The following is a 25,555-nucleotide window of genomic DNA, read 5'->3' as shown; positions in this document are numbered from 1 at the left end:
CACACATACGAATACATCTAAAATGTAAGAGTGAAATATTCAAAAGGACTCGTCTGTAGCCCAACTATGTGCCCATTCAAGCCAATAGGAGTTGTACCATTGACTTCAGTGGGAGAACAGTTAGGCCAAAGCTGAACACTTCTGAAGCTCACATTAAAATGTCAACTATTTATTATGTATTCAGATTTATATCACATTATAGAAAAGTGCACTTATCCCAGGTAGAGGGAAGATAAAAACAAATGAATAAAATAACCAAACACTGAAATACTTGGGATCAATTTTCAAAAGGCCCTAAGTGAGTTAGGAACCTTCGTCCCATTTTCAAAAGTGACTTAAGCACTTAAGAGTTTGGTCTTATTGAAAGTCATAAGTGCTTAAGTTTCTTGAAAAATAGGAGTTAGGCTCCTAAATCACTCAGGCCATTTTGATAAATTATATCCATAACCAAAACCAGAACGTCCCTATACCTTTACTGGCAAAAATGCTAGGATCACCCATGAATGATTCTAGGAGCTTTAATTCGAGGCTCGTGCCTAGTTAAGAACATTCTTGCATTGCATATTTCATGGCTGATCCTGGAACATTTGCTGCCATTGCTGTCTTCCCTTTTCCTTAAGGCATCCCAAAACACTCTGACAGGGATCTCCTGCTGAGTTTACTGATTAATCCCGCACTGGCCAGCTGAAGTTGGGCTGAGGTTGGGTTTTTTTCAATAGTCAATTGGCAGTTCCTTTTTGGCAAACATATCACAAGTCTTGAGCTGGGCATCCTCAATGAAATAAAATGTTAGGGGTGCTCAAAATTCTTCAGCACCTACCCCACTTCAGCACTTTGCTCACATAATACTATTCAGGTTCCAGGGCTTCTAAATAGCAATAAAACAACAGAGCATTAACTGCCTACAAGACAAAAGTAAAAATAAGCCCAGATAGTTTGGGCATCGTCCTTATTCTAGATGGTGAGTTGGTTGGCTATTATTATATTATTTATTTATAGTAAAGACTGCAGCTGGGATCAGGGCCCCATTGTGCTAGGCATTGAATACACACATAGGATATGTCTACACTACGAAATTAGGTCGAATTTATAGAAGCCGATTTTATAGATATCGGTTTTATACAGTCGGTTGTGTGTGTCAATGGCAGACAAGATTTTCGCGCCTTTTTACCTGGGTTACCTGTGCAGACAACATACCACAGCAAGCATGGAGCCCGCTCAGCTCAGCTCCCCGTCACCATATGTCATCTGGGTGCCAGCAGACGTGGTACTGCATTGCTACACAGCAGCAACTAATTGCCTTTTGGCAGTAGACGGTGCAGTATGACTGGTAGCCTTCATCGGCTATCTAGGTGCTGGCAGACATGGGGCTGTATTGCTACACAGCAGCAGCCCCTTGCCTTTTGGCAGTAGATGGTGTATTACGATTGATATCCGTCATCGTTGTATTCCAGTTCAATCAGAGGCACCTGGGCAGACATGCTTTGTCTCCTGGAGACTCAGTCCTGCCGGCAGTCCTATTGAACCGTCTTGACGATGATGGCTAGCAATCGTAGTACAGTATCTTCTGCCAAGCACCCAGAAGATGCCGAGAGCTATCAGTCATGCTGCACCGTCTGCTGCCAGCTTAACATGTAAAAAATAGATGTATTCATTTGCTTCCCCCTCCCTCCGTGAAATCAACGGCCTGCTAAACCCAGGGTTTTGAGTTCAATCTTTGGGAGGGCCATTCTGTGTGACAGTTGTTTGTGTTTCTCCCTGATGCACAGCCATCTTTGTTGATTTTAATTCCCTGTACCTGTACGCCATGTCGTCAGTCGCCCCTCCCTTCCTCCGTCAGTTTCGCGTCTTTTTTCAGACCAGATGCCATAGCACTGGGATCATGGAGCCCACTCAGATCACCGCGACAATTATGAGCACTATGAACACCACGCGCATTGTTCTGGAGTATATGCAGAGCCAGGACATGCCAAAGCAAAACCAGGACCAGCCGATGAGGCGATTGGAGCGCGGCGACGAGAGTGATGAGGAAATTGACATGGACATAGACCTCTCACAAAGTACGGGCCCCAGCAATGTGCAAATCATGGTGTTACTGGGGCAGGTTCATGGTGTGGAACGCCGATTCTGGGCCTGGGAAACAAGCACAGACTGGTGGGACCGCATCGTGTTGCAGGTGTGGGACGATTCCCAGTGGCTGCAAAACTTTCGCATGCGTAAGGGCACTCTCATGGAACTTTGTGAGTTGCTTTCCCCTGCCCTGAAGTGCCAGAATACCAGGATGAGAGCAGCCCTCACAGTTGAGAAGCAAGTGGAGATAGGCCTGTGGAAGCTTGCAACGCCAGACAGCTACTGGTCAGTCGGGAATCAATTTGGAGTGGGCAAATCTACTGTGAGGGCTGCTGTGATCCAAATTGCCAGGGCAATCAAAGACCTGGTGATATCAAGGGTAGTGACTCTGGGAAACGTGCAGGTCATAGTGGATGGCTTTGCTGCAATGGGATTCCCAAACTGTGGTACAGCGATAGACGGAACCCATATCCCTATCTTGGCACCAGAGCACCAAGCCAGCGAGTACATAAACCGCAAGGGGTACTTTTCAATGCTGCTGCAAGCCCTGGTGGATCACAAGGGACGTTTCACCAACATCAACGTGGGATGACCAGGAAAGGTACATGATGCTCGCATCTTCAGGCACTCTGATCTGTTTCGAAAGCTGAAGGAAGGGACTTTCTTCCTGGACCAGAAAATAACCGTTGGGGATGTTGAAATGCCTATAGTTATCCTTGGGGACCCAGCCTACCCCTTAATGCCATGGCTCATGAAGCCATACACAGGCAGCCTGGATAGTAGTCAGGACCTGTTCAACTATAGGCTGAGCAAGTGCCGAATGGTGGTGGAATGTGCATTTGGATGTTTAAAAGCGTGCTGGCGCAGCTTACTGACTCAGATAGACCTCAGCGAAACCAATATCCCCATTGTTGTTGCTGCTTGCTGTGCGCTCCACAATATCTGTGAGAGTAAGGGGGAGACATTTATGGCGGGGTGGGAGGTTGAGGCAAATCGCCTGGCCGCTGATTACGTGCAGCCAGACACCAGGGCAGTTAGAAGAGTACAGCAGGGCACAGTGCGCATCAGAGAAGCTTTGAAAAACAGTTTTGTGACTGGCCAGGCTATGGTGTGAAACTTCTGTTTGTTTCTCGTTTATGAACCCTCCGCGCCCCCCCCCCCCCGGTTCACTCTACTTCCCTGTAAACCAACCACCCCCACCCTCCCCTCCCCCCTTCGAGCACCGCTTGCAGAGGCAATAAAGTCATTGTTACTTCTCATTCATGCATTCTTTATTAATTCATCACACAACTAGGGGGATAATTGCCAAGGTAGCCCGGGATGGGTGGGGGAGGAGGGAAGGAAAAGGACACACCGAGGTTTAAAACTTTAAAACTTTAACACTTATTGAAGGCCAGCCTTCCGATGCTCGGGCAATCATCTGGGGTGGAGTGACTGGGTGGTCGGAGGCCCCCTCACCGTGTGCTTGGATGTCTGGGTGAGGAGGCAATGGGACTTGGGGAAGAGGGCTGTTGGTTACACAGGGGCTGTAGCAGCGGTCTCTGCTCCTGCTGCCTTTCCTGCAGCTCAACCATACGCTGGAGCATATCAGTTTGATGCTCCAGCAGCCGGAGCATCGACTCTTGCCTTCTGTCTGCAAGCTGACGCCACCTATCATCTTCAGCCCGCCACTTGCTCTGTTCAGCCCGCGATTCAGCCCGCCACCTCTCCTCTCATTCATATTGTGCTTTTTTGCACTCTGACATTGACTGCCTCCACGCATTCTGCTGTGCTCTTTCAGCATGGGAGGACATCTGGAGCTCCGTGAACATATCATCCCGAGTCCGCCGTTTTCTCCTTCTAATCTTCGTTAGCCTCTGCGAAGGAGAAACATTTGCAGCTGGTGGAGGAGAAGGGAGAGATGGTTAAAAAAGACACATTTTAGAGAACAATGGGTACACTCTTTCACGTTAAATTTTGCTGTTCACATTACACAGCACATGTGCTTTCGTTACAAGGTCGCATTTTTCTTATATTGAGGGCCTGCCAGTTTGGTGTGAGAGATCACTCACGCAGTGCCAGGCAACAGAATTCGGCTTGCAGGCACCCATGGTAAGCCACAGTCTTTTGGCTTTTTTAACCTTCATAACATGTGGGAATGGTTTCAAACAGCAGCACCCTCATTTCCCATACCAAGGACCCATTGGGTTGGCCATTTAAAATGGGTTTGCAATGTAAAAGGAGGGGCTGGGGTTTCCGGGTTAACATGCAGCACAAACCCAACTAACCCCCCCCCCCCCACACACACCCAATTCTCTGGGATGATCACTTCACCCCTCCCCTCCACCGCGTGGCTAACACTGGGGAACATTTCTGTTCAGCCGAGCAGGAACGGGCACCTCTGAATGTCCCCTTAATAAAATCACCCCATTTCAATCAGATGACCGTGAATGATATCACTCTCCTGAGGATAACAAAGAGAGATAAGGAATGGATGTTGTCTGCATGCCAGCAAACACCGGGACCATACGCTGCCATGCTTCGTTATGTAATGATTCCAGACTACGTGCTACTGGCCTGGCGTGGTAAAGTGTCCTACCATGGCGGACGGGATAAGGTAGCCCTCCCCAGAAACCTTTTGCAAAGGCTTTGGGAGTACATGAAGTAGCTTTCTGGATATGTCCCTGGAGGATTTCCGCTCCATCCCCATACACGTTAACAGACTTTTCCAGTAGCTGTACTGGCCGCGATTGCCAGGGCAAATTAATCATTAAACACGCTTGCTTTTAAACCATGTGTAATATTTACAAAGGTACACTCACCAGAGGTCCCTTGTGTGCCCTCAGGGTCTGGGAGCACGCCTTGGGTGAGTTCGGGGGTTACTGCTTCCAGGTCCAGGGTGATAAACATATCCTGGCTGTTGGGGAAACCGGTTTCTCCGCTTCCTTGCTGTGAGCTATCTTCATTGTCTTCATCATCATCATCTTCCACGTACCCCGAACCTGCTTCCATGTTGCGTGTTTCTCCATTGACGGAGTTAAAGCACACGGTTGGGGTAGTGGTGGCTGCACCCCCTAGAATGGCATGCAGCTCCGCGTAGAAGCGGCATGTTTGCGGCTCTGCCCCAGACCTTCCGTTTGCCTCTCTGGCTTTGTGGTAGGCTTGCCTTCGCTCCTTAATTTTCACGCGGCACTGCTGTGCGTCCCTGTTAGGCCTATGTCCTTCATGGCCTTTGAGACCTTTTCTAATATTTTGCCATTTCATTTACTGCTACGGAGTTCAGCTAGCACTGATTCGTCTCCCCATATGGTGAGCAGATCCCGTACCTCCTGTTCTGTCCATGCTGGAGCTCTTTTGCGATCCTGGGATTCCATCATGGTTACCTGTGCTGATGAGCTCTGCATGGTCACCTGTGCTCTCCACGCTGGGCAAACAGGAAATGAAATTCAAAAGTTCACGGGGCTTTTCCTGTCTACCTGGTCAGTGCATCTGAGTTGAGAGTGCTGTCCAGAGCGGTCACAATGAAGCACTGTGGGATAGCTCCCGGAGGCCAATAATGTTGAATTCTGTCCACACTATCCCAAATCCAACCCGCAAAGGCCGATTTTAGCGCTAATCCCCTCGTCGGAAGTGGAGTAAAGAAACAGGTTTAAAGGGCCCTTTAAGTCAAAAGAAAGGGCTTCGTCGTGTGGACATGTCCAGGCTTAATTCGATTTAATGCTGCTAAAGTGGACCTAAACTCGTAGTGTAGACCAGGCCACAATAAGAGAGATCCTTTGCCCTGAAGCATTTACCAGACTAAGGCCCCAGTCCTACCAAGACTTAAGTATGGGTTTAAATTTACACACAAGTGATCCCATTGATTTCAATGGAACTAGTCAAATGTGTGAAGTTAAACATGTGCAAGTCTTTGCAAGATTTGGGGCCTAAACTGATAAGACAGACAAAGTATGGAAGGAGGCTATACATTCAGCCAGGCTAACTTCATGCTTTATAGGCATTATAGCCATTTTCTTTTTTCAAACAGGATGTCCTTGTCCTCCAGCCCTAGAAGGAACCCCAGGGAGGAGGGAAGTTTCCATCTAGGACCCTTATCCCTTCTTTATACTTTCCCCGCAGCTTGTACTCTAGTATACTGGTGCCTGAACTCAGGTACCCTGAGAACTGTTTCATGCCTTCTGTAAATATTTCCTTGGAGAGAAAGGGGGGGAAAATGTACATCAGGAAGTTTTTGATCCTGCTGGTATGTTGGGGGAAGGAGGGAGGGATATGTTACATTGACACCCTTTCATTGCCTGTATTTGAGGGATGCAGCTAAATCCTGGCCCAAATGCCTTCTAACTTTCACAGTCACCACATTGCTTCCCCTAGCTTCAGACTCCTTCTGCTAGGTCTATAGGAAGATAAAACCGGACAAAGGAGGTAAATAATACAGTACGTGAAATGTGATTTCACACTTAAACTATAAACACGATTAATAGTCCTGGGACCATTATAAATTCACTGTGACTCACTTACTATTATTATTTCTTGTTAAAAGTCTCCAAAACAAGCCCCATATTATGCAAGGGTAGGTGTGTTTGCATGCTTGCGCAGGCGCATTACTGATGCTGAGAAATAAAAAAATGAAAATAAAAACCTCTCTTTTTATGAGCATTAATTATACACCAGGCAAGGAAGCAATTGCCTCTGTGTTATGAAATATTAAATCAAAATGCTTCCTGCTCCCAGATGTCCTAGAGATAAATACAGCAGTATTTTGAAGCCCCACTTGGAGCTGTTTTGCCTGCAAATTTATAGTTTTGTGTCCATTTTCAGAAAACCCTGTTTTATGTGAAGTATAGCACTCTTGGTAGTTTTTAAGGAGCAAACTCCTCTGGAGTTGCCTATGTAGGCAACAACTCTTATGTAGATTGCACACAAGGGATCTGAAGTTGAAAGGCTCCTTTAAGATGACAAATGGGTTGAAAGTGTTATTGTCTTTGATTGCATGCTTTACATCATCTGTATGTAGGAATAAGAGGGCTATACTTTATCTTTAGCCATTTTATAAATATTTAAGTCCTTATAGTTGCCTAAAGATATTAAAGCATATTTTAGAGTAGCTGGAATATAAATATTATATATAGCACAAGATACCAAAGTAGTTTAATGAATTCATAATTTTCTGTTCACTTTTATTGGAATGTGTTTTATGTTCTAAAAGTTCCATTTAAAGAGTAAGATACTATTCTGCTCATGGACAACATATGAACTAACAGTAAATGTCATCGGGGCTGCTTTAAATGAAGATTATGAGGCTTCAATTAGCAGGAAGAAAGGGAGTATTGGCATTAGGGTGTATTTGCTTTCCCCATGTTTCAACAAAAAATAAATATCTTTTTTGAATAAACAATTTTGTTGTTTAAATTTTAAATAGTTTCCAAAACTGGAAGTTTTGTATTAGGTAGTTTTTGTTGTTTTTGCATTGTCCCTATATTTGTAAAAGCTGCTTATTTTCAGGGGGAGAGACCTATTTAGATCCAATTATGTAGGAGCATTTCTGTTTGAACTGGCAATTAACTTTCCAAAATAGTCCTGTATCACCAATCTTTTTGGTCACATTAAAACCCTTTAAAGGCAGTATTGTTCAGCTTTGTAAATACAAAGGTATGCTCTGGGCATACCTGTGAATATTTTGAATTTCCAGTGAAATATAAAGAGTTTCTCTTTAATATTTCACAAAGTTTCTCTAGTTCCCAGTGGGAGTCCTTGCTGGGTAATGCTTGCTAATTACCAACAACAAAACTAGACATACAAAGCTGGTAAATTACCTGACCCCTTACATTTTAATGAGACAACAAGGATTTCATGAAGTTATGTTGTTTCAGTGGTTAATGGTGTCAGCAATGTTGTAATTGTAGGTTGAGGCACATTAGCTGAACAACCACATGTAGGAAGGGTTTCTCTCGACAGGCCCTTTGGAGAATAGAACCGTATTATCATTAAGCCTATGTCATTTGCATGCTGCTAATCTCTTACTTTATTATCTTGTGTATCCATTGTCTTTCTTTAATTGCTCTTTAAATTAAAATTAAAAATAGTTCCAATGCCCACGATGGTAGTGATATCTTGATTATGAAGATAACTTCAAGAAAATGAAACATATAGATAATATATTACAAGATAGTTATGTGCAGTACTTCATGAGCCTCATAAGCATAATTTTGGTATCTTTCCTTGCTTTGGCACATATTGTTTGTTTAATAAATGGTTATTTATATCCATTGGCGAAATTGTTTTAGAAAAGTACAGTGTCACTGTTATACTTGTCTTTAGTTTGGAAGGCTGAAGAGAGACTAACTTAGTTAGTGCCACATCAAGGACAGTCCATCCAATCCATTAAATATCCATAGGCAATCAAAAGACTTCAATCCAGTCCTTTTAATTCTTTGGTCTGTTATCCAGTGTTGGGAGTGAATCATAATACCTGCTATTTGGCTGTAGAACTTCCACTGAACCTTAATAAGTTCAGTGCAAACCCTTTGAAAGAGGGGAAATTTTTTCCAAAGGCCGTATTTGAATTAACCAAGTTCACAATGATCAAATGTCACTAGGAACCACAGACAAGGTTTGGCTTGAAAGAACCAGAATTTGAACTAATGGCAATATTGGAAAAAGCCATGTGATTTGACCATGCTGATTTTTACAGCAAAATATGGTTTGAATCTGAATTTCATTGGTAAGCAGCCACCTCAAAATGTTTATAGCTAATGTTCATTTAAAAAAAAAAAACTTTGATGAACAAATCATAGATAAGAAAGAACGATTCAGTGAGCCATTGCAGATTTGTGTATGCAGACTGAACTCAAACCAAAGCTCAACCTGTATTTGCAAATCAACTTCTTTTGTGCTTTGAATCAAGCATTTTCCAGAGCTCAGTATTCTTGCAAACCAAAACTGAAATCAATTTCTATACTGTTATAAAACAGATTCTTTAAAGCAGTAGGAGGAATGGAGTGTGCTGTTGATTCGTATTTCTGGGTATCTGATTATTCTTATTCAGCTTAATCTGGTATTTATTGCTGTTAATGGAAATTTTGCTTTTGAATTCAGTTGGTCCAGAATTAGTCTAATTGTTTTTATATGTAATTTATACAGTGCCATTGGTATACCTGAACCTTTACAGATATACTACCTGGTTCTGAAGAGCTTACACTTTGATTTAGACTTTACACAAGTGCAAAGTAGAGATGGATTGTTTCATTTAGGCATTCTTCTTGTTGATTCTAGGTTTGGCTGTTCTGATTTGTTGTTTTTAACTTTTTATGTAACATTAAATAATTCAGTGTTTTCTGGTGTCAGCAGGGGAGCATGACTGGAGGTTAGTGATGAAAGGCAAGAGAGTATACATGTGTTTGACAGACAAAACTTAACAGCATGTATTTTCTTTACATTTTATTTTTGGTGAGCCCCTACCCACACACAGTAGCAGAGATAGTATCAACAACAGCATGCCCTTCTCACATGGGTTGATGCGCCCATAGGGGTTGACTGGCTCTATTATGTTTGAGCAGCAGCCTGTGCTAATAGGGCTTGGAAGAATTACAGGGCCCACAGAGAAAATGTGTTGAAGTAAAAATACCACTAGATGATCAACACGCCTAAAAGAAAATAAGCAACTTCAACAGAGACAATCAGATATATAGAAATGAAAGAGAGACAAAACCCACTGGTATTTTGGCTATGGAGCCTTTCTCAAGCATTTGAGATGGGAATGGAGTTTTTCTTTAATTAATTAATATTTTGCATCCAACACTTTAGGCATATATGCCATCAAGGAATAAACTTTCAAAAGAGAAATGCACTCGGAGTACAATATTGGGAGCCGGGAACGCCTTGGTTCTATTACCAACTCTTACCATGACTTTCTCTGTGGCCTAGGGCAAGTCACAAACTGCAAGCAAAGGTAGCCAGGACACTTTAAAAAGAACAAGTCATGGCGAAAAAAATTGACTGAAATCAATCAAAGTTGATCATTGTAATTAAGGTTTTATCAGATATTCTTTGTAACAAATATTGTATCCATTCAGAAAATGATTGTAAAATGATCCTATACTAGAACCATCTGCTATTTCAAATCATAAGCTAAGTATTCAAAAAACTATCTATCTACATTGGAAGAGGCCAAAGATTTGTGAAGTTTTCCTGTTTTTGTTTCCTAGTAAAAAGAGGTCCTTCTGTAAAGAGTAACTTTGGCCTGGTGAGAAGTAACTTTGGCCATGTCAAAATCATTGTTGAATTGACATATGTAATTTTTCCTCATTTTGAAATCAATTCTCAACAGAGCCTTTAAACTAAATTTTATTTAAACTGATCTGCTTCTTAGAGGAAGAATTAAATCAAACATTTCTGTGATATGTGACTATAATTTACCAAATTGCCTATTTTTAAATGTGTGTAGGGAAGTAGATAAACCTCCAATACTCCATTAAAACCCTATTTTGTTCCCCTGTTTACACCCTCATTGCACAGACATGCGTACGTGGACACACACACACACACTTTGAGTTTCACAAAAATCCCATCAGCTTCATCACTTAGGTACAATTTTACCACAAAATCTGAACAAAGATTCCAGAATTATGACATTATTTGTAATTAGGCCATTGCTAAAAATTGAGCTTTAACAGTCCTAAAGACAATTCTGAAGTTTTCATTTTTCAGTATTTTCGTAGCAGAAAATGAGAGTGAGAGAGAGAGAGCCACTACTTTACTGGATTCCCCTTACTTATTTCTTGTGCCCAGAACCTAAATTTGTTTGATTAAAGACTAATTTTAAAGGTTATGAATTTTTAAATTTGTAACAGTGCTATCAAATGTAGGCAAAGTAGGCTCTAGTGAGCTTAGTATAGGACCAAGGTCTGCTGGAAACCTAAAATTTAATTAAAGAAAAACATGTCTCTAGCCATTTTCTTTGTGCAAATAGATCTCACAATGTAACTTGATTGTAAGGTGACATGCGAACAAGGAAGAAGAGCATTGCCACCCACAGGATCACACAGGGGATGTGTGGAATGAACCTCCTGAGACTCACTGGGGGTTCTCTCCCACAGACCTGAGAGTGGCGGCAGGAAGGAAAGGGAAGGGGTGCCTTTCTGAACTTCTCGTCCAAGCCTAGTTCTCACCTAGTCCCTTGTCCATGCAGAGCTGCTGACTAGAGCTGGTTGGAAATTTTTCAGCTAAAAGTTGTTGGTTTTTGTCAGAAAATGGCACTTCATCAAAATCAAAACTTGTCCTGGGAACATATATTTCAACAAAACTTTAGTTAGGAGGGTGTCTTGGGTCCAGGATGGAATTTCTGGTGGTGGAAGAAAGGGGGCACCGGCCTAGAATAACCAATAGCCCACGGGTTAGGATACTCACCTGGGAGACAGGAGGCCCAGGTCCAGGTCCCTACTCCGAATCAAGCAGAGCAGGAACCTGAAGCTGGGTGTCCCCCATCCAGGTGAGTGCCCTGTCCCCTAGGCCATTGGCTATTCTGGGGTGGCACAAGCTCACTGTCTCTGAATTTTTTCAAAAGGTTCTTGGTTTCATTTCATTGCAGAATGGAAACAGATTTTGAAACCTCAACATTTTTTGTGAAATGAAATTCTTATTTTCAGGCCAGCCCTACTCCTGACGTCCTGTTATGAGCCACAAAAGGATAACTTCCCTCTGACAAACCACAGGAAGTTTTTTTTGGTGGAATAGGCAAGGAAGCACTATTCCTGAGTGCTCCCCTCTCTACCTGGATGCCGCTGGATACCACAGTTCCCCTGCCCCCTACCAAGACGCTCTCTCCACATTACTCTGCTGCCCTCCATCTCCTATTGCCTGTCCCATCAAAGACCTGGGGTAAAATCCCAGCCACATTAAAGTCAATGGGAGTTTTGTCATTAACTTCAGGGGACCAGGATTTCATCCCTGATGACTTGAAAAGGGGCTCTCAGGAAGAAGGAAAGTGCTAACATGTCCCTTGCAGCACCATCCAACAAAGAGCTTGATAAACCACATGAGGTTCTTTGGGGGAAAAGAAGGAGAAGTGCTAGTGCATACCCCTCAGCCTTTTGCTCCTGCAACCCAAACTGGCTCCTGGGTGCATCCCTCTGCTCTTGGCAACCCCCTGTCAAATCTTTGGGTCTCTGGTGTGGGAAGTAATAATGGGAGCAAATTTCTGGAGCAGGGATGGGGTGGTATGAGAACTTCCATGGGAACAGGCCTCTGTCTGAGAGTCGTGAGAGGATAGGCACTGCGAAGCTACCCGGGGTGCAGCAGGAGAAGGAAAAGGGGAAGGTCTAGCATTTGCCAAGCTTCTCCACCCAAGACACCACCTGTGCTTCATCACAGGGGACTTTCACTGGTGTCTACCACAGAAAGTTCATCTGCTTTGGAAGTCAAGGAAGCACTGCTTCTCTCCACCTTCTGTGCAGCACTGAGCTGCTTCTCAACCCCCCTTCCCCACTCTCCCACATACCCCCTCCCAATATCCTGGGGCTAGCATGGGGACCCAAACTTAAAGATCTACAAGGGCAAGGGGGTTGGAGGTCTTCTACAAACCAAATGATTGGAGAGATTGTAAGACACCTCACAAGTCTCTCAGAATTAGGCAGGGGGTTGATAGGTCTGCAAGAGATGTGCATTAGCGAGCCTTTCCTCCCACCCACTTCAGAAGGGACAAGAAGGCTCCATGTCCATCCCTTGCCAAGCTTCCTTCCAGGGCCGGCTCCAGCGTTTCTGCCGCCCCAAGCAGAAAAAAAAAAAAAAGCTGCGATCGCGATCGGCGGTGGCAATTGGAAAAAAAAAACATGATCGGCGGCGGCAGTTCAGCGGCAGGGCCTTCGCTCCTAGAGGGAGTGAGGGACCTGCCGCCCCCGAATTGCCACATGTGCCGCCCCTCTCCCTTGGCCGCCCCAAGCACTTGCTTGTTAAGCTGGTGCCTGGAGCCGGCCCTGCTTCCTTCACTCCCTAGTCCCAAGGGAATTCCAACACCAAAGAACTCCATTAAGGAGCAATTAAATTGCAGGCACAGATCATTAATTTGAGTGCTTATTACTACTCAAAAACGTTAGAGTTTAAAACAGCAGCCTTGCCCAGAAAAAGCAAAGTTAAGATTGCACTTTTCAAACGAGGCTCCCCAAATACCCTTTTTCTCTACCCCAGAGTGAAGCAGTTCAAAAATCAGAAATTCTCACTCCCTTATCTGGCCATGTTTGATGTGATCAATGAACACAAAACCCAGAATGCCTTCATTCTAATCATAGAATGTTTGTGCCATTTTATGTCCGTCTTCACACCCAGGGATTGGGTCAGCATACCTATGGCGCTGAGGGGTGTGAATTTTTCACACCTCTGAGCACTGTAGCTATGTCAGCCTAACTTTTAAGGATAGACCAGGCCTAAGTTTCACAAGACACAGAGCTAGTATGCTTCCAAATCACATGTGCCCAGATCACAGAATTATGCACTTACAGGAATGGAACAAATGTTAATGTGGTGACAAAGCAACACGTTTGGTATTGGAGCTATGAACACCATGTATGAAACAAATGTTTTAAACTATCTTGTGGTGCACATTTCCCAATACGCTATCTGCAAAGGGGGAAACATAAAGGCTTACATATCTCTGAAGATAGAGTTTAAGGTGGTTTGGCTGGCTTGTTTGAGAAGTGCAGCCTTAACTCTGAATTCCCCAGCTTTCTAACATGTAAGGACTTCTCTTTTCTTTTTTTTTTCTTTTTTTTTTTTTAAACTCCCAAATTCTTGAAAGGTAATATGCCCTCAAAGCACTGATATGTGCCTTAACATATGTTTTGCATGTGGGATGGATGATTAGCTAGATTAAATTTGGGATTTACTTTTTTCTTCAGCTGTGTTTGAGTTATGCCAATAATATGCTGTAAAAGTGTTGGATTTTGTTTTATATTTTTTCACCCTCCAAAAATTCAAAAATGTCTGGAGGAATTTTCTCAAACTTAAAAAGAGAGTGAGAGAGAGAAATTTGTGAGCTGTGGTCTAAGGATGGTTGGTTTGGTTTGTTTGTTTGTTTAAATGAAAAATGTGAAAAAATAGTTAAAATAAAATCTTAGTGTAATCTTAATTGTAATTTTCTATATAGATATATGAACACAAATATGTATAATTATTTAATTTGACACTCTGGGCACAAGTCTTCATCTTACATAATTAAAATAGCTATTTACAGCTGTGTATGGTATACACACCGACACACTTATATATGTTTATAATTATTTGTATAGTGGCAACAATATGCATGGTGTGAAGACAAAGAGTGAAATCCTTACCCCACTAAAGTCCATGGCAAAACTCCAAAGGTCTTTGCCTGCCCAGTCCAGCCAACTCTGAAACTCCAGGGTGGGAATGCAAATGGTTAGAGATATAATCAAGATGCTGGAGAAATCTCATTCCTTCAGGCACCAGATAATAATTCTACGTTTGCCCTATCAAAAATCCAATTCCATTCAGCCAGACTAACTCCATGATACCTTTTACATTCCTGGGCTACAAGTTACAGCTATCTTTACAAGTAATTAGGCTTTGAAATGAAAGCTTAAATGATAGAAAAACAGAAAAATCCGCAGGAAAACAATAAGTCTGCATTTATTTATATGGCCTCCATCATGCATCCAACCTAGATTTCCAGGAGTAATGTGGGTTTTATGGCAGCCATCCTTGCCCTTTGATTTATGGTAGTAACTTACATATTAGTACAGTATGACTAGACTAAGCATGAGCCAAAATCCCAGTGCAGAGCTTTGGTTTCTAAATTTTATATTTTACCCTCTTTCTCAAACAGGCCATTCCAAAATTCCAAATCCAAACACTCCTGAAATTTCTCCTAACACATGAAAATCCCATTTGGATCGGAATTTTGCAGATCCAGCCCATCTCTAAATTTTATCCTTATAGTTGTATCAAATAAAGGGAATATGGACAATGAAATTCAGAAACATTAGAAATCCCTACTTTAAAAGACAAATGTCTCCACTTGCATTTGTCATTACTGTAAGTAAAACAAGCAAGCTAACGCACATTTAGCTATCCATTTTCCTCTCCAGTTAACACATTAGGTGCTATAAATAATAATAGATACATATGTGAATATGTGTAGTTTAAAGCTTTATAGAGATTATGCTGGTGTACATTTTTAAACTCTATGTTAGTATTTAGACGCATAAGTGATAGCCGATACTTTTATAATAAATTCAAAAATTGCTTGTTGGGAAAGTGTTTTCAATATGATGTTATTGTGCTTGATACCCTGGCAAATATTTTATTGCTGTCAGTTAATTTTCACTACATTAAGAATATAGTATGGCTTTTTTTGTTGTTGTCATTTACCAGTTTGATTTCTACTACATTGGTTATTGAATGCCCTACACTTTTAAGCGGGGGAGGGGGGGGAAAGGGAGAGAGGGGGACGGTATTTGGCAATGGGGTTCCCTGTAAAGCTTGGAGCTCATTTGTTTTGGCCAATATAAAAGGGGGCAGTAAAAAATGTCTGGGAACCTGACTGGGTTTAGGGAGGAGGCAGCCAAGCTAATTGTTGGCACCTCCTTGTGGCAGATGTCCAGTGCAGGTACTCCATAGGAAAGGTATACAGTGACTGAATAAATGGATGGAAAAGGACTTTAAAAGGCTTTTAAAAGGAACTAAAGGAACAAATGGGGGGTGGTTGGGGACTTCTATGATTGGTACGGCATGGAGCCAACCCCCCATTCTTATAGCCCACTTTTACCCTCCTATGAGTGGGGTGGATGGTAAGGTGCCAGCAATAAATTTGCAGGAGAGACCTGGATGAAAAAAGAGGGGGAGCTGGTAAAAGCCCCCTGGATAATTACAGAATAAACATGGGGTTACCTGCACTGTACACTTTTATCTGCCAGGTAGTCCCAGATATCTAATAATAAAGATGCGGCCTAATTAAACCCATGTCAAATGTCTCCTCTCCTTCTTTCGGTATTGCCAGACAATGGATCCCATATACGTGAAACAATTGGGGAGCTGATGCGGAGACATTTTTGCATGCACTTTTTAAATGTAAAAAGTCATTTGAACTGTATGACAGATGCTAAGAAACCCAACCCATAAAGATATTAGGAAACTCTTCATAATTTCAAGTATCAGGGGGTAGCCGTGTTAGTCTGTATCTACAAAAACAACAAGGAGTCTGGTGGCACCTTAAAGACTAACAGATTTATTTGGGCATAAGCTTTCGTGGGTAAAAACCTCACTTCTTCAGATGCTATGCATCTGAAGAAGTGAGGTTTTTACCCACGAAAGCTTATGAAGAAGTGAGGTTTTTACCCACGAAAGCTTATGCCCAAATAAATCTGTTAGTCTTTAAGGTGCCACCAGACTCTTTATAATTTCAGTCACTCTATCGTTTTCATGAGCTACATGAATTTCTGTGATTAATGTTCAGTGAAGATGGGAAAAATTAACATAATGGAAACCAAAATAGTGTGAATTTAGCAATATGAGGTCTCCTGTTTACTTTATTAGTAGACATTCTATTACAGGCTTAAGTGTTATGCTTTTCTCTTTGTCTCGTTATAACTGAGCAAATTTTGCATTCACTTACACTGGTGCAACTCCATTGATATGTGTAATGGAAACCAGAATTTGGCCCAGTGTATCATAGCTATCATTTACTCCATGTGTGATCAAGCATAAGGTTGAAAGTTTTAACTGCTAAATTAGATTTAATCATAAAGTTATGGTTATAGTCAGAAAAGTTACTTTGCAAAAGTGATATGTTCTTAGCAGACATATCAGTTCCCGATGTAACATGTCATCTCAATATATTGACAGAAACGAGTTTTGACAACTGTTAGCACTTGCAGAGATAATACATATATGGATGAGTGACCTTGAACAATTTCACTAGAGCAGTTCAGTGTCGTCACTGCACCAAATAATTGATGATAAACCATCGTCTGCAAAGTACAATACAAGAAATTACACTTGCTCAATAATAGCTATTATTCTTCATCACAGCAGATCCATCACCAGACTACATAGATCCGTATTCCAAATAATATGTCCATGTAAAAGGCATGCCTCTGATGGGAAGCAAATGTCACAAATGTCCTAGGAGAGAATTTATGTAGTGCATTTTTTTCCAATCTCCTTATAAAATAGAGCTGAAATTTTGTTGTCATGGCTACGGTTATGTTCTGTACCTTGAAATTTCCAATTTAACATTGAGATGTCAGGAATTTATAAAATAAACAAGTTCCAACAGTAGTCTAGGTAAACTGGTGTGTTATCCTAGGGCAAACATCACTGAGATATGGGTATAGTCTGGGTATGAAATGATAGAGCCTCCTGGCTTTCTCCCTGACATTAGTCCCACAACTGCAGCATCTCAATAGTGGGAGGAGTAAATCTAAGCTAAATCTGTCTGCTATCAGAAGTGTAGGGCCAGAATTCCAGTTGGGCCTTTGGGGGCTATCATAATATAAATAATTACGGATTACTTTAATACTGAATTCACTTCTGATTTTACATCATGAGCAAAATTGTAGCTATGCTGTGGTTGTAGGATGTTCATTAAGATTGTCTGACGCAGAAAGAACACTGCTTGATTTTCAGATCTAGTGTGGAGTTTGCAACACAAGCTGTTAGAAACATTGGGCCCGATTCTTGAATGCTTTGAGCCACTGAATGAGGGAAACAGATGCTAAAGCCAGCAAATAATGCCATCTGTGAATACTATTTTATGGTCTGGCTGCTCCTTGGAGATGGTATCCTTCTTACTCCCTGATTCTAGGGCCAGTGTAGATTAGATCACCCTTAAGGCTACTCTAGTATATGCCCAGCTGCCCACAGAGGGCATAACTGTAGAATCTTCATAGTCACATTTTAGACTTTAAGCTTTAAAAAAAACCTGCTTTATGTGCTATTTCTATGTTGCAGTCAGTAATAATCAACAGTTACTGTAGCTAACATCAATTTTATATTTGGTATTGAGACTGGAGTTTTCCAGAACTGTGGAATATGATCCAATGTACAGAGATAATATATTGGGCTGAACAATACAGGACAAGGTTAGAGCAAATATGAGGATTTAGTCAAAAGTGTGCACTTCTGTAGTAGAGGATGGGCATAATTTCTTTTCATGGAGATCACTTCTTGACTGTATACTGCTATATTATCTTTGACAGAGCGAGCTTTTATACATGGAGGTTATAAAAATACTTTGGAAGTGCAAATATATTTGCCTTTGGAATGCACCTTGTGTCAGATATTGTGAAAATATTCCCTGACTCTCGTTACATCCATTCCAAATTGTGTAAGTTGGGTGCTCTTCCATGACCAAATTAAAGTTTTCACAAAAGCACTGATTTTCCATGTGGTGGTGCCTCCTGCAATGCTTCCTCAGGGAGTTCAAGGCTATGAGTCAACTTACCCCCTGCCTTAGCGAGAGAGAGAGACTTGTTGGAGCTAATCTCTGATCCCCAATGCTCCAGTCTGTTAGCTTCCCTAAGAATCTCCTGAAAACCTCTACTAGCCTTGCAGGTTAACTTCAGGTGCTGTCCAATCCCTGAACCTTCTTGAAAAGGGTTCCTCTGCAGTACACAGCCCCTGTCACTGGACATGCAAAGAAATTGCCAAATCCGCTGTCTCCACAGAGACAGAATACACTGTCATACAGCCTATTAGATCAGCTGAGGATTCACACTTTAATGTATTGCACTGGGAAGAACTTATGGTAAAACCAAGAATAAGTTTATTAAACAGAATAGAGATTTAAGTGATACTAAGTGAAGATAGTAGAAACAGAAAATGGTTACAAATAAAACAAAACTATAACATGCTTCTAGTGACCAGAACTTACCAGGTTACAATCCCTGTCTAAGGCAGTTTCTCACCTAAAGTCACCAACCCACATGGCTGGACATCCTCCATTCATGTTACAAAAGGTGCTGCTGATCTCTTTGTTCCGTCAGTGTTGGATAACCACAATGTCTTCTCCCCACCCCCTTCTTACAGTCCAGTAACTCTTCAAAGGTATTCTTGCTGTTTGTTCCCCTTTTCTCATCCTCTTATTAATTTTCTTTTATTGTTGACTTCAGCTGCAAGGGTAATTTCCATTGTCTTTGGCCTACCCTGCTCCAATTACATTTGAGACCTAAGCAGACAGGCAAATCAACATTCCTTTGGCTGGGGCAAACTTGTTTACCAGCCCTGCCTGGTTTCATGGTTTGAGCATATTTTTAGTATGTGCATACAACTTTTTAATTGTTACCCATATAGACATCTCACAATGATTATGATGACTGATATGAATTTTCATATGATACCTTATACAATGTTCTTTACCCATGGCAAAGACCATGACAGCATTGTTAAGTGTAGTGAGTTTCTTAGGCATACTAGGAGTTGCTGATCTGTTTCCAGTGGGCATTGAGGGGCTCTTAGAGTCACACCTACATTCTTAAGCAAGACGTTTTTAGTTTAAAGAGGACAACAAATAAATTCCCCCATCCTTCCTCGTTCCTGTCTGCAGTACATCCACCTGATTTATCATAGGCTATGTGAAAATATTCTGTGCTAGCACTATGTTAAAGTATTGGGATTGTATCATTGACATAGCTCAGAAAGCCTTAGCATTAGTTTTCACATAAATAACATAATGTTAAATGCCCTAGTCAGCACAGATGTTCTGAAGCCTTTGTGTTATGTAAGCCGGTATCTGAGTGGAAAAGGCCATGGGATGTATTTCTCTAAACTATGACAGCAGGTCTGTAGGAATTCTGGCTTTGTGTAAAATCTTTGTTTTAGGCCAACCACTACACTGAAAGCTAAAGTGAAGGGGATAAATACTGCATCATTGTGCCTTCCTTTACAAATACTCCTACACAAAAGCACATCACTAAATCCATGTCCTTTTGTATAATCACTTAGCTTTAGGGAACAATCTTTGGGTGTTTCAAGCTGGGCCTTTTATCTCATGGTCCAAAAATTCTTGACTGGCACTTGACTATGTGCTTGCATATCTTGTCTACCAAAACTTGGTCACAGTGTTTGGCTGAGACATAGGTACAAAGCAAAGAACAATTTAGACGCTCGGCGTAATCTCCGACAGAACGGAAATATTGGTGCTATGCACTGTTTGGTAGGGAACATTTGCTGGCAGTTTTATAATACAACTGCAGGTTGGAGAATTTTTGGAACCCTGTATATAGATTATAGTAAGTGTGCCAGGAACCCTATGGAGAATAGTTGGAGTACATATTAGAAGTTATCTTGCTCTGAATCCAAACTGTCCCAAAATCTGAACAGGCTTGGATCTGGGATTTTGGTTCCGACCCATCAAATATGGCACATAATAGGGTTTTACTCTAGGATTCCAGCTTAGTTCTGCCTCTAGTAATTTCCAAGTCTGCTATTTCACCCATGCAGACCAAGAAGTCAACCATAAATAAGTCCAAATTGATAGGAAAACAATATTGCTAGCATAAAATGACAGATGTTGATGTTCACAAAATGTCTGTTTAAGCACTTTGTATGAATCCATTTCCCAATTGCATACACCTGAAATTTTTGCAGAAGTTACAAAGTAATTGTACTCAGAGACGTGGAGTTTTCTTAATTTCATCTGCTAAGGAAATTGTTGGAACACATGTTGCAAAAAATGACTGCTGTGGTTATTACTGTTGCTGCTCAGGGGAGCTATTCAGATTCCTCATTTATTGGAGCTTAATAGATTAAAAGTCCAAATTGAGTCTCATGATATAAGCCTAATCAAATGCTAATCTGCATAATTTTCCCATAAGCAGCTATGGGAAATTTGTATAATTTATGTTTCAGCAGTTGCCAATCATAAGTGAAATAGCAGTTACATTTATTTATCAAAATATTTTTATTGATCTTAGCTTGCTATCACATCTGGCTTTGCCCCTCTTTTTCACTAAGGAGACATTTACTTTCTCTGGTACATAATGTAATGTAGGATGTTTCCTGAACATGTATTTATAGGTCATTTTTAACTGGGAGCTTTCTATTTTACAACTTCTTATTGAATACCTGTCTCTGCAAACCTGCTGATATGGCCTAATTTATTTGACTAGTTTAACATAGCACACTGGTTTCCAACACCAAAGCTAATGTGACAGAATTACGTATGTGAGTAAAGCAGGGTGGAGTTGGTCCATAAGCAATATAGCTGCAAATTTCTGCACTTAAATAAATGCTTCTAACTTTAAACCCAGTAAAAACTAAAATAACAGTGTTCACAGCCCACATGCAATGGACCCCAATCTCTAGAAACCCAATATATGTTAAAAGGGGAGTGAGAGAAAAAACTACAGATTCAACATTAAGGTTGAGAATTTATATAGGAAAAAAGTGAGGGATTCTAATTTTCTCACAGTGATGTTAAATCAACAACCACGTGGCATATATAGGATTTTGAATTACTGCATTTGCTGCTGGTCCAAGGAAAGTTTGAATGGCCATGTGGTACTGGCTGACCTCCTTGTTTCCAGCTACTTCTACAGCTCTTGGGGTTCTTCATGGCAAAAAAGAACCTGGGTGTGTGTAAAAACAGCTGGTGCCAATCCAGCGTCACTGGCACATGGGTGGTGAGGAAATAGGAGCTGTCCACAGGGAATGCATCCACTAGAAAGCAGACCCTAACAAGAGAGAAAAGGCCAGGAGGAGAAAGGGAGCACAGTGTTAGAGAAGCAGGTACAGGGTAGTAGAAAGGGGAACAGAACAGACTGGAAAGGAATTACATGAAAAGGCAATAGTGCAATTAACTTTCTTCAAAAAGTGTAACATCAATAGTGCATCTAAGACTGTGCAACTACCTAAATACTGTGCTTTTCCATGAAGGCAAGATCTGTAGTTGGCAGTGGGGTATTACCTCATCATGGGATTGCAAATGGGAGGGGGAAATAGCCACTAGCCAATCTTTCTATTAAGATGTGATCCAGACTGTGCTATAGTTTGGAAACGGCCTAGTCTTTCATCTTTCTTGTGGCCTGCTTGCACCAGCAATCTTACAATCCTCCCTCTGCATTATAAAAATATTTGCATTTCTGTGGTGCCTTACATTAGAGATATTCAGTGCACTTTACAAATAACTTTGCCTCACAAGATGTGTCTCCCAGTCTGTCTGCAGATTTCCATAAGAGATTTGCTGTACTTGTAAAAGACATGGCGGGGATGCAGCTGCGCGATGGAAGGGTACAAGCAATATAAGCATCATTCCCCTCCTTATGACTTCATGGGTTCCTGCCGTTTTGCTCTTCATGCAATGCAGAGACTGATTAAAACAATTGTATTTCCAGGTTTTATTATTGCAAAAGTGTTTGCTTATTATCTTAGACATTAGAGACCGAATAAGATGACACTAATAAGAAGACACTGATTAGGACTCTCAAAGTATATTTTTGTATGCCAATGCACATACTGTATTGTGTATTAGGAATTATCAAGTAAAAAAAAAACATTCTAGGGCAAAGAAATTCAGTGACCTAGACAAAACTGTGATCAGCTCCTTTCAAAAATTGCTGTAGCATTGAAAAATCTGGATGAGAAAGTCAACAAGTGAACTTTCACTTGGTTTCCTTTTTACCAAAAAGAATTATAATTTCAGTAAAATTGTGCTTAGTGCCACAGTGTGTGGAAATTTCATCTGGGGGAACATTGGTCGTGTTTGCCATTTCCAGGAATAATAATCCTATCCTAGCAGACATCAGAGGATTGCATCTCATCTTAGTTAAATTAATGTGTGGGGAAGGGAGCAGTAGAGAACATACAGAGATCTCCAAATGGAGCTCTGCAAATCTAAACCCTTCCTGTGGTTTTATGTTTTGTGTAAACTTGTGGTAAACCTGACCTGCTCTATGGCTCCGGGTGGATATTATGTGTGGTTTTGCATGGTTTTGAGCCAAAATCAGACAAAACTTGGGCAGTTTCAGATGGGTTTTGCTTTGAATTTTGGTGTGTTTGAACCTGAAACTCAAAGTGAAACTCATAAAGGACAATGTTATGTAAATGTAAACTGTGAAAAGACTTCCTTGGAGCCTATGAACTTCACAGCCAAATGTGACGCTGTTCTGTCCCACAGTAAAAACATAAAGTAAAACTTCTGTGTTTGTAGTATCTACCACTTCAAGTAGAGATGGCCTGACTGAGTGACTTCCAGACTTCAGCGCCGTATTATTGCCTAGGCTGACAAGGCCTAGGCCTAGAGTGGCAAATTTGCAGGGGCGGAAACTCCCCTCTGCACCCCGCCCCCCCCTGCTCCAGCTCACCTCCGCCTCCTCTGCAAGCCGGCAGCCCGTCCTGTTTCTCTCCCCTCCCAGCGCTTGCGCCGCGAAACAGCTGTTTCGCGGGGCAGGGAGGGAGGGGGGACGAGGGGGAACGCCGTGCGCTGGGGGAAGAGGCGGGGATTTGGGGAAGGGATCCAATAGGGGAAGGGAGGGGGCAGAGTTGGGGCGGGGACTTTGGGGAGGGGGTTGGAATGGGGGTGGGGAAAGGGTGGAGTTGGGGCGGCAATTATTTCCCGGCCTAGGGGCGGCAAAACTATTAATCCGCCACTGATGGTATCTTGTCCATTCACTGCTTAGAAGCTCACCACTTGCATGCTGATTATCTATATTCAAAATATGATTGTTGTTTTTTACTTCTCAGAGTTCTCAATAGTTATAACTTTTTTTAAAAAAAATTACGTTTCTGCAGTCTTTAATCTATTACCTCATAAATCCCAAGCACCGTTCACTAGAGTATTATTTTTTAATCAGCACCATAGGTATGCCTGGCATTTTAATGACAAGCAAGAGTATAGCCTTTAGCCCTGGCAATCTAGTTAAATTTCAGTTTGGAAAACTGAATCCTGCTTACCTGCAGTTGCAGTTAAATAAACATTCATCTTAAAAACCATGTTGTGTTACTGTGCGCTGTTAAAAGAACAGGAGTACTTGTGGCACCTTAGAGACTAACAAATGTATTAGAGCATGCGCTGTTAAACACTTACAGCATTCCACCTTAGAACTGACTGTACCTCAGTTCTGGATTAAATGATTACTTGACTGGAGAGTTAGTAAAATCAATTTGTAAGGGACTATGTGATCCTTCTGAATGGAAAGCATGTTATAAATTAAAAGGGCCAAATTGTGCCCCTGGACATGTGTTCACCCAATGAAGTCAGTGGAATTCAAATTCTGGCAAACCTTCTGCAAGCAGGTCTATAAATCCAACAGAAAGGGCATGTTTATTGCCCCATGGGGAAGGACCCTCCTGTAAGTTGCTCACTGGAAGATCTCTCTCCAGGAATATGTAGTGATGGATTGTGGGCAGACTGAGGAGTAGTTGGAATACAGCCACTGGGTCATCTACTGTTGATTCAGTGGCCACAAACCCTGCATAAGCTAGGCAGGCTATGATGACTGCTACTGCTGGTTCATAGTTAGGTGTAGAAGCTGCCATAAACTAGTTGCACAATAGCACCATACCTCCTAGTTGTGGGGAAGAGAATTTCATCCTTCTCCATCTGCAATTACGTTGTCTCACACAGATTTCATGTACTCATGGGCAATGTGAATTTCACCCTATCCTGCAATTGTAGCTCAGGCCCCTGGTGGTGTTTGTAGAACAAGTATGGCACTGCAGTTAGGAAGATCACTATAACCACCTGCACTGGTTCAGTGGGTTTATGAATGTCAATGGAACACGATTTGGAGAACCGAAGGAGAAAATGCAATAAGGAAAGTGAAAAGGGGCTGTGAGGAAAGCAGGTCATTTCTAAATGAAGGCTCTGTCCAAAGAAATTGCATCTTTTCACAGCCGAAAATGGATCTTAAATCTGGTGCCTTAGCTTGTTTCTGGTTCTGTAATAAAATAGTTTTCCTAATACCCTGTGACCTGATTTTCTCCCTGCTTTATGGGTGCTATTCCTTGACGTACAACCTGTATTTTCTCAAGTCAGCATTTGATGATGGATGTCAAAATACAGGCCATGTATTATGCATATAGCATTACCGATTTAAGGTGTTTACTTGTCAAATTGAAGAAATTCAGAAACATCACATTCACTGAATCGGCACAGCTGTCACTTGTAGTTTTCCATGCCTTTAAATGAAAGTTCTGATAAAACAGTTTAGTTTTCCTTCACTTTTTTTTGGTGGAAAAAAATAGACAGCATCTAAAATTTATGTTATGGGTGGGAGGCAGGCTGCAAACAGGACATGTCCTAAAGGTTGGGATAAGGATTTGGTGGATAGACAGATACAGACCCCAAATCCCTACATTTTCTGATTTTTCTTTTGCTGAAAATATTCCAGATTTGTTAGTTGTGTAAACAGCCAATTCAAATTAAGCACTGTCAGGGAAATAAAGTTGTGGATATTTCTCACATCTTCCAAAACCGTCGAGGAAAAAATATTAAGGTTCAGGATTATTTTTCATTCATGGAGAAAACAAAATCCCTTTAACATGCTTCCTGCATTTC

General features: G+C 41.6%; 1 protein-coding gene across 35 annotated transcripts in view; it reads left to right on the top strand.

Annotated features, from left to right (window-relative positions):
- KCNMA1 (potassium calcium-activated channel subfamily M alpha 1) overlaps positions 1-25,555 on the top strand; it is an 873,581-nt gene that overhangs the window by 806,563 nt on the left and 41,463 nt on the right. The gene's annotated exons all lie outside the window — the stretch shown is intronic.

Source organism: Chrysemys picta, chromosome 7, assembly GCF_011386835.1.
Source record: "Chrysemys picta bellii isolate R12L10 chromosome 7, ASM1138683v2, whole genome shotgun sequence".
NCBI classification, from domain to species: Eukaryota; Metazoa; Chordata; order Testudines; family Emydidae; genus Chrysemys; species Chrysemys picta.
This window is presented reverse-complemented; position numbering and strand designations above follow the sequence as displayed.